General features: G+C 33.5%; 1 pseudogene; it reads left to right on the top strand.

Moving 5' to 3' along the window:
• Positions 1-379: 379 nt before the first annotated feature.
• Positions 380-10,643, top strand: LOC107526347 (double homeobox protein A-like; annotated as a pseudogene).
• The last annotated feature ends 468 nt before the right edge of the window (positions 10,644-11,111 follow it).

Raw genomic sequence — 11,111 nt, 5'->3', positions numbered from 1 at the left:
TTTCTATTTCAATAGGTATCAACATGACACTTTGTAAATTTACTTTAATGACTATCCTAAAATTGGGCCATATACAATCCTCTTTCACTTTTGCACAAAGTTATTCTAAATGGATTAAGTAACCTTCTGATCAGTCAGGTTTAATTTAACAGTTTTATACCTGACCCCCTCCTCTCTATTGCTGGTAAAGTGTGTGGTTTGGAAGAGAGGAGGGGAGGACAGTGGTCTGCTTTTCTACTCCTTCATCTTTTCCTCTGGCGGTTGCCCTATAGGATGGGGACATGAAAGTCAGGGGAGGGGAGGATCCAGTTTGGCAAATGATCATATCAGTGCCGAGGCAAGATCCCTTCATGGCTCAGGCTTGGTTCCCTTTCATCACATGCTGTTTGACTCTATCAGTGTGGGAAGGCATGTGTGTGCTTGGGATCCCACTCAAATCGATACTCCATCCTACCAATTAATAAAGTCTCTCACATGAAGGTGGCTGTGTGTCCCATTGATCATATATCTCCATGTCTCTCTCTGGGTAGGGCATAACCTCCCTTGAAACAGGGGTCAATTGAATAGCTCTGTTTTCTGCTTTTTCCTCTTATCATACTTTATTCTCTTTGAGACACTTCTTTTCTATTTAGTCTCTGTATTACAGTTTATTCCCACCCTGCTGGTTATGTGTCCCTGTAACCTCCGTAGCTCTGAAGGTTCTGCAGTTAAATCAGATAGCCTCCCCTTTTGTAGGCATCCCACTTTACAAATGAATATCTTCAAGATTTCCCACATGTCCCTTCTTCCTCCAATTTGTTTTAGACAAAAAATAAAGCTCTTACTGTAAATACTTCACTTCCTTCAAATTGAAGACATCCCTTCAAAATGTTTTCTTCCTTCCACTCCCAATTCTTCTAAAGCAAAAATAAAAGAAATCGGATTATGTCTGAGATTTGCAGGGATGGTTCTGATATCTCCTAGTAACCCGTGGAAGGAAATTTCCAGTATCATCTATTATTTCTTTTTAAAATAAGTGTGTATTTAACATGCCACTCATAGCTTGGCAAATTTATTTTCAGATATCACTGTATAATTTTATATGGATCTACATGAAATTATAGTTATATATTTTTGCCTCTAAAAACAATTAAAACCTTATAAAGAAAAAATAATTCTTTCATTAAAACAACCAAATTTACTAATCTTTTAGCAATCTTGTAGAAACATAAAATGTCTATAAATAATGAGAAACATAAACTTGAAGTATAGAAGTTGGGAGTATATTTTAAGTTAGTTCTTTAACATCATTTGACAAGAAAAAGTTGAATAACTAGAAGTCTTCATGTTTGTGTCAGATTGGCATGTATAAGGCAACATCAAGCAGTAAAGGAGCAGGTTTCAAAGAATATATAAATAATGCAGGTTCACTCACTGCACAGCTTTTATGGGCTTCCAGTACCATTTTGCAATTAAGAAAAATGTGATTCCATAAAAAGAGAAAGCTCAACGAACACAAAAAGTTTATGAACTACAATTAATATTTTGAAATTTTGCTCTAAATATAATCAATAAGGCCAAATAATCACCAATAGCACATGTAAAGTCTTGGGATAAAGTAAGTGAGCTTAGTATTAGATCTGGGTTGTAATTTCAACTCTGCCACTTACTATCTGGCCTTTGGGGAGTCAGCCATTCCATGACCCATTCTTCTATCTTTAATAATGAGATAATATTGTCTACCTTGCAGAAAGGTTGTAAGAACTGCTTACATAAAAACACGGTACAGAGTAGCAGTTATTATTAGAAAGTTAAACTGAAAACATAGAAGAGAATCATTCAGGGGGACATCTGCATGATACCTCTTGCTAGCAACTAGGAATTAATGTAGTGGTAGAGACTAGATGTCAAATATAGACACTTTAGACTTTTTATCAATTTTACTCAATATTAATTTTACTGGTATAATTTGACCAAGATGTGCTATCACTAGTGTAAATTACCATTTTAGCCTAAAATCTAGAGCATGTTTTTGTTACTTCCTAAAGTACGTTTTTCCTATCAAGTTATCAACAGCATTTCCACTTTCGCAGACTACTTTTATAGCTACCACTATTCTTTAACATTTTAGGCCACATTTTTAAGGCAGTGTGAATGACAGGGACTTAAAGATGGCAGTGATTAATGCATTGTCTAAGAACACAGCTATTGGTTTCATCCTCAAGTTACTTGGCTAATGGTTAAATTGTGGTTCTTTTCCAGACAAAAGCTAAATACATTGCACCTCTTTGGGTTAAATAAGGGAGAATACTGATACTATGCAAGAATTTTCTCAATTACTAGTCTCTCACTCTCTTGGTGGTTTTAAATGAAACAAATACATCATAGAATGAAATTATTTGGGCGTATGTCAGAGGAAACCCAAAGGAAAAATAACCAGCCCACTGTGAAGGACTTCTCAGTTTCGAAAGGAGTGCACAGGAGGTGTGCAGACAAATCTTATTACTGGGTAATGGGATTTATTTGCGTGTCCAGACACCAGTTTGAAAATGCCATTCTGCTCAAGACATAGGCAGAAGAGTTCTTAAATGGGACAAAATTCTGTCTTCAGGAAAGATGGAATATATTTCACTAAAGTCAATCTGATTTCTTTTTTATTAAATTGCTTGAAGGAACAGAAAATCTTTGCTGACATAGAAAATGCTGAAGCCTCCTGAGCTTGGTGCTTTGAAGTAAGGTCTTCAGTAGGCAGTAGCTAAAAGAACAAAGGAATCTTGGGAAAGTTAGGCTCAGAAACTCTAGGGATTTCTAAGTGGCATCACTTATTTTTCCTAAGGAGGGCCTAGAATATGAATAGTGGAGCATTTTAAAGTATTACATAACTTATATTAAATAGTGCGAAATTTAGCAGATGCAAGGCCAAAATCTATTCCCCCTCCAAAAAATAAAGCTGCATGACTATTAACATATTTTTCTCATTGCTCAACTGTTTATCAATAATTGTTATCTAAAATGATGCATTAGCTAGAATTATGCTGCCTCAGAGCAGGGACTGGATTTTTTTTTTTTCTTTTAAGAGGCAGATAGTAAATATTTTAGGCTTTGTTGGCCAAAAGGTCTGTATCACTACTACTTCATTTTTGCCATTGCAGCACAAAAGTAGCCATATACAATCCCTGAGTAAATGGCCATAGTTGGACTTGGCCCGAAATTTGTGGATTGCTGATAATGATGCTAGCAATTCAGAATTTTTATCAATATCTCCCTAGCATCTATTACAGTTTCTGCCATGTGATATGAGTTTATAGAGAAATAATTAAAAAGTAATTGATTTATGTTCCTGTTGTTCATCCTCTTGTAGTCTTTTACACATGCGTCTTCTTTGATAACATTGCAGTTGGTTAGTTCTGAAGCCACCAGAACATTCTGAAAATTTTAACCTCAAAATATGAAATAGACACAATAACATTTCTTATGGTATTATGGTCAAAAAAATCCATAGCATGAATTTAATCATGAAAGAACATTAGAATAAACCTAACTGTGGGACCTTCTACAAAAATCTCAAGGTCAAGAAAGACAAAGGAAGGCTGACATAATGTCCCAAAATAAAGGAGACTAGAACAGCATGAAAAACAAATACAATGGGTATCCCTGGAGTAGAACCTAGATAAGAAAAAACTAAAAAGCTGTAGATGTCATTTATTGGACAAATGAAAACATTGGAATATATACTGAATGTTAAATAATAGTGCTGAATCTATGTTAAAGTTGCTTAATGGGATTATAAAAAACAATGACCTTGTTCTTAGGTAATAAATCCTGAAGTATTTAGAAATGGAGTTTGGGGTAATGACATGGCCATCTCAGTCACAAATGATTCATAGTGACATATAAACTGCCACAGAATGATAAAGGAAATGAGGGCAAATCAGGCTAAAGTGTATACAAGAATTCCTTGTAAAAAGTTATTTTAAAAGTATTACTGTCCAGCCCCTCTTCCTCCCCAGATTTTGATATGTATGAAACATCAAGATATTTTCACTGATGAATTTTAACACTATGTAACATCTTCTGCTTTAGACAGATGAACAGGTAAAATAGTAGAAACTTGGTAAAGCAATGAATGGATGCAGCTATTGCAGGGGCTTCTAAAAATAACATGTTTGTAAGTTATTTCCTCTAAGAAAATCATTCTTAAAGATTTTCCAATCACTAAAACTTTTAAGCCTTGAGACTTCAACAATGAAAATTCGAAGTAATTCTCTCAAAATATCCAATCAGCAGGAAATACCTAAAATACTTCCTTCAGCGCTTTTTTAATTAGATTATGTTTTGCCTCCTGTAAACCAGATTAACAAGAACAAGAACACTCAGTGTTTGAGCTGGATGCTGAGTAAGGGCCCAACAAAATAATGTGATGAACCAAAAATAACAGTTTTCAAAATGAGAATAAAAGGGAGGAGTTTTCAGAAAGACTAGGTCTGAAAGAATGAAACAAACAATAGGAAGTTAGAAATTCTTGAGGGTCCAGTTGGAAGTTGGTTAGAAAGACAAATGTATTTTTTTCTGGATAGATAACCTTCAGGGTTACAAAAACCTCCCTTCTCTAGGAAATTTTAGAAGAGTTTGTGTTCATTCTAAATGAGTTTTTCTTTTAGACAGGTTTATGTTGCCTATATTCTATTAAATGTTTTTAAATTAATATAAGTATATAACCTCTAGGTATCTAGATGCTTGTTTATACTAAGCTCTTCTAACTTAGAATACTGTACAAATATGGAAAATATTTAATTATTGGAAATCACTTTTTTAAAAATAATTGACATACAAAAGACTATATGTATTTAATATATACAACTTGATGAGTTTGGATATAAGTATACACCCATGAAATCATTACAGCTATCAAGGTCATAAATTTATCCATCACTTCTACAAGTTTCTTCCTGCCACTTTTATTTATTAATTTATTTTTATATTCTTTTGTGTGTATTTGGTAATAACACTTAACATAAGCTCTATCTTATTAGCAAAATTTTAAGTATATAATATAGTATTGTCAACTGCAGGCCCTATGTTGTACAGTAGATATCCAGAACTTATCAATCCTGAATCACTGAAATTTTTACACTTTGGATGACTTCTATCTGTAAGGTTAACCATGAATCTGAACCAATCACTGAAAGTATGGGTACCAAGCCTATTTGTAAAACAGGGGATTGGAATGAACCCTAAAAAGCATCACCGGGTCTAATTTTTTAAAAAAACATGAATTGTATAAAAGAAATTAACTTTAAAAAAAAATTAAAATCTATTATTATTATTTCTATTTTTTTAACCACGGACTGAACTGAGACTTATGGTTCACTATATAATGTCCTTTCAAGAAACCCAAACTCAGATCTAGTTATATTTTTTAAAGAGTCAATGTATTCTATTGCTAGGAACATACTTGAAAGCTGCAAATGGCAATGTTATAAGATTAGCTTTATAGATGAAGCAATTCCAAAGTGACCAGTAAAACAATTCCTTGAAAATTAAAATATCCTCAAATTGTGATTTTCCAGAAATTGTGTTGATATATTTACAGCTTTGCAGCAATATCAACTATTTTGATCTGAAATTGGCCAACTGACTTCCATAAAATGCTATTTATCTCACTCTAGACCTTGCAAAATTTCTTCCTCTACACACCCTTTTCAAATTATAGATATTGTTATCACAGTGGAAGGTCATTTTAAATATGTTTGTGGGTTCAAATAATGCATAAAATCAATACTACTTCCTGCATATCTCCACAGGATGATTCAGTAAGTAAAGGGGCTACATTCCACAGAATAGAGAATGTTTGCTGCTGAAAGTCACCTTTATCAAAAGAAACAGATTAGGACCTTATTTATTTTGGTTTTCAGGCTTTATTTTGATTGATTTATATCACACCCATTCCTGTTTCTGACTGATGTTTCTTGGATATGACATATATTAATTATGAATTATAATTTGGCACAAAAGTCTTTTTTACAGATCTTATTGAATCCTTGAAGTAACCTCTTTATTAAACAAAGACAAGTAGCTTGTGGATATAAGAAATAGTTATCTATTAAATGTCAATCACAGGCATATATTCAGAGACACACACACACAACTAAGTGTCACTGTTCATAGGGAGTCCTATTTTCAATGATTCCTGCTCTCTATCTCTAGTTCCAAAGCTATTTTGATCCTTCCTGTGTGAAATATGCTATTTGCCATCCCTGTGGCCTAACCACTGATTTGTCATTCTCTGCCAGTAGCAGCAGGTACAGAATTACAACGGTGACTTTGCCTTGGCATCAAATTCTTTGTTTTAAATTACATATTTGTTTCTCCTAGATAAGAAATATACATAGATGTGAAGTGATATTTCATCATTATGATTGTTTCTATAAATTTGTGCTGAAAAATAAATTATGCATTTATTTTTTCATTATTTAATAATATCCACTTCTCATCTCAAAAACTCTGAAAATATTTTAACAATGATATTAATTTACCTTGGACTTATTTTTAAAATCTTAGATTTTTCATGAAAACATTTAACTATCTGACTTTGGAATTGATTTCAAATTGCCTCTTTTCATTTTTGTGTAACAAACATTTACACAGATATAGTTTTACACGAACAATTGTGTATCCATATTATCTAATATTTGTATTAGAATAATTCCTCTTATTTGTACCACCAATATATAAAATACATTCTCATCAGTGAAAAATTCCATTTTTTAAAACAAATCTATATATAATGCATATTCTTCTGCATCACATTGTGCCAACAGTTTTGGCAATTTTTCATTATATACATTTATATCAAATGAAGTCATTCAGTTCCACCATTGCCAACAAGGTAGAAGAGGTGATGCAGTATTGTGTCTGTGCAGGTTAGCCTTGGAGGCAGCTTGAGATTTCCAAACACTCCATTCAGCTGGTGTCAGGAGAATTAATGCAGGCAACCAAGGTCAAAGGCCTTGATGCCATGGCTATCAGCTGAGGAAAGATTTCTATCTTCTGTCACAATATTGATCACCCAAATATGCAGCCATCTCTATAAAAAAATAAAAAAGATTTTGAAAAAATAAACTATTACTTTAAAAGTCAGAAATGAGATGATAATGTCATCACTATCATCACTTCTCAACATTGTACGTGTGGTGTTAGCCAACACAATAATATGACAAAAATTAATTAGAGGCATAAAGATTAGAGGAAAATGCAGCAAAAAATAAAAAATAAATAAAAGGTAGTTTAAAATGTGACCAACTAGCCCGACCGTGTGTGGCTCAGCGGTTGAGCATCAACCTAGGATCCAGGAGATTGGGGTTCGATTCTGGTCAAGGCACATGCCCTGGCTGCGGGCTCCATCCCCAGTAGGGGCCGTGCAGGGGGCAGCCGATCAATGATGACTCTCTTATCATTAATGTTTTTATCTCTGTCTCCCTCTCCCTTCCTCTCTCTGAAATCAAAAAGATATATATATATAAAGTGGCCAACTATAAATGGATAATTAGGCTCAATTTCTTTATTTATTCATAACTACTAATAAAATGTGTTTTTTTAAATGAGAGAATATTCTTTCATGTAACTGAAAACTCTTTGTGTTATGTAGTGCTTAGTTCTCACTTTAAAAATCTTAACTGTAAGTGCACACACCCATACTGGGCTGACGTGTGGAAATTAGGTCATTATGTAGTCCTATGGAAGTGCACAAACACTTGCACATTTGTATATAAACTAATAAAAACATATTTTTTCATATTCACCACTGACAGATCTTTCTTGAATGATATAAAAGGAACTTATGACATTTCACTAATACTTTTTATCAAAACTGCCTTCTCAGAAGTCAAGAGTATTGACTCTTTGTTCATGTTCCAGCTGTTACCAAAGACTCATGTCAAGTGTTAGTAAATTAATATGATCTAAAACAAAAGGAATACATTATGTTAACATTCAGCAAAAATGCTAATAAGAGTGTATATGTAACACTCACGTAAATGCCCTACAGTGTTGTACACATAAAATGAATCAGGGCTTTGCCTCTAAATTAAAAGTTATATCTTAATTCTAAAATAATGCATTTTATGATTTCATGTTTTGTATTGATAATGCCATATAGGAAATGTATAAATGATAGTACCATTTGGAAAAAGGAAAAATGTAAACATTTGCTATACATTTAGTTGTTTGGTATTTTCTTAACCTATTCTTTCTTATGAGATTTTCAGTCAAAACAAACAGTGCTTGGTTTATTTAAAAAGTCATTCCTTTTCAAGGTTTTTTTTTTTTACTTTATTATAGGTAAATAAAGTATATTTCAAAATACATATTAAAAGTGTTAGTGAACTCTAAATCATGTTTAATGGTTGTCTTCATCCAATAAATTTAACTTTCAAATCCACTTATTATTCCATGCCATGTGTAGAACTCTGAACGTTGTTTTCAACTGTTTTTCTGAATCTTTTAAAATACCTCTGTTTCTTTATATTGCTATTGGGTACATTTGCTGAAGTTAATAAATATAGAGTGAAACTTATGTAATTTTAAAATATGGCAAAAAATATTTCAGGGGAAAAACATGCAGCTACTGTTAGTTACTTAAGCTTCTGACTATATAATACATATTTAGGATTACCATAACAATATTAGCTAAGGACAATGCAACAGAGGAGTGTTCATTGTTAAGTTATTTATTTACATTTAAATCAAGTCACCAGTAAGTTATCCCTCAGTGTTACCATAAACTATTTCTGGACACAGAATGCAAAATGAGATCGGAGTCCTTTTTCTTTGCTAGCAGTCTCATTAAAACCAGGACAGGTAATGGTGTCCTGGATTGAAACAATGACAGTGAAACTCCAAGTAAGACTCATCATAATCATTACACACACACACACACACATATACACACACATATGTATGGATATATAAATATATGATGAATACACATATACATATATAATATGATATAAGTAAGATACAGCCATTACATATAATTTTAAAATATCTACATACACAGAGAACAAATACTTGTTACCACACAATTACTATGTATGACAAACCCTGCTATCTACTTTAATAGGTTAGCTCATTTAATGCTCATGATAACACTATGAGTCAGGTAAAATGTTATTCTTACTGTGTAGATGATATTTGATCATGGATATGAGGGACAGAGAAGCTAAGTCATTTGCCCATAAATTTATAGCTAAAAAGAGGAAGGACCAAGATTTTTTGCTGTTAGAGCTTACACTGTTAGCCTATATTTATGATAAAATGTTTCCTCTATTTACCATCATGCACTTATGCATGGATCAATATAAACGCGCATAATGTGTGATGAAGGTAGGAGATTTTGATAAGAAGATTTTATAATATATAGTGTATCTCTATATTATATACAGAGGTATATGAAACCCACTTTATAAAAATCAAGTGATGAGTATCACAACAGAGGATTATAAATCACTTTACATATGTGTTAGGGCCTTTTAAAATTTTTCCTTTTCCATAAATACACTGAGAAATTTATTTAATTCCTTTCCTCCTCTAACTCTGTTTATTTAATGATGGTCACTTCAGTGTTAAGCATGTTCCTTCTTTGTCATTAAATAGAGTGTACTTTAGAATCACTCCTCTGATTGTTCAGTCTCAATGTCCTTCACTAGCTCAGACCTTGAACTTCTGCTCTTTTTCTATACTCACTGCTTTCAAAATCTTATCACTTCCCTTCAGTGGCCTGTCTGTCAATTGATCTCTAAGATCTATGGATTACAGCAATATTTACTTATTTGTCATCACTAACAAATCAAAATGTCTAAAATAAAATTTATTTATCCTCATGATGGAACTTTCTTCTTATCTAGTAGCTTTATTATTTTTCTGTTAGTACTATAATTTTCTTGGTCCTCAAACTTGTAAAACTTGGGGTTAATAGTCTTTCTTTTATCATGAGTTTACTATTCATCTTAATTTTCTCTGCCACTCTTCTCAGGTCACCCTGAAAATTCTTCATCAGAAGGCTGAGACTTCAGGGGCCTCTCTTTCAACATGGCTCAAGACCACTCTCTTACAAGATCACGGTATTGAATCATAGAGAAGCCACACCAAATTCACAGAAGAGCAATTGAAAATCCTCATCAGAGCATTCAACCAAATACCTTACCCAGGTTATGCTGCCAAGAAAAAGCTTGCTTTTTAAATCAATGCTGAAGAGTCTAGAATCCAGATTTGGTTTCAGAATTGAAGAGCTAGGCACCAAACCCAGAAAAGACCAGAAACTAAGAGGACTTAGAAGCAAGCCAAAATGAAGATCGCCCTACAGAGAAGACTCAAAGGAGAGAAGAGAGAAGGAAGAAAGCTACTCTTCCTCCCAATTACACACCCTCATCACAGCATTTGCAAACAACCCATATCCTGTGATTGACTTCAGAGAGCAACCTGCTAAGGAAATTGGGGACCCAGGGTCAAGAGTCCAAATTTGGTTTCAAAAGTGAAGATCTGGATTCTATGTCCAGAGAAAAAAATAACCTGATGAGTCTTTAGAAAAGAAACAAGACCAGGAACAAGGTCTCTGGTGTGAGAGAATTCAAAGTACAGAAACTCTTCACACACAATGGAACTAATCTCATTATCAACTGTGTTCTCTGAAGCCTGAACAGGATGGACCAAGAGACAAAGCAGTGTATTTGATGTCATCATCCTGGGTTACAAATCTCTCTCACTCTTTTGGGAAACATATCCTTCTAAACACTCCTTCAGCTTCTCCAGAAGCTGAGCCCTCTGGACATGGTAAACAGGGCTTCAGAAGACAGACAGATACAAGACACCACACAGTCCTAGCGATGGATCCTAGCTCCACAGTTCAGGGGATGGCAAGGAACATGAAAATAAACATCCATATCATTTTTTTAAAATAAAATTCATCAATATCTACCTTCTCTTCTTGGCTTCCAATTATTATTGTTTTTGTTTCACCTTGCTGATCCTGCACTTTCCTAACAGAATGAAGTCCCCAAAAGCTTTTCACATATTATCAATTTTTATAGGAAATTTACTTTGGGGCTCTATCATTCCTCAGGGAAAAGAACAAT

The sequence above is a fragment of the Miniopterus natalensis genome, chromosome 5 (assembly GCF_054644295.1).
Source record: "Miniopterus natalensis isolate mMinNat1 chromosome 5, mMinNat1.hap1, whole genome shotgun sequence".
In the NCBI taxonomy this organism is placed as follows: Eukaryota; Metazoa; Chordata; class Mammalia; order Chiroptera; family Miniopteridae; genus Miniopterus; species Miniopterus natalensis.
This window is presented reverse-complemented; position numbering and strand designations above follow the sequence as displayed.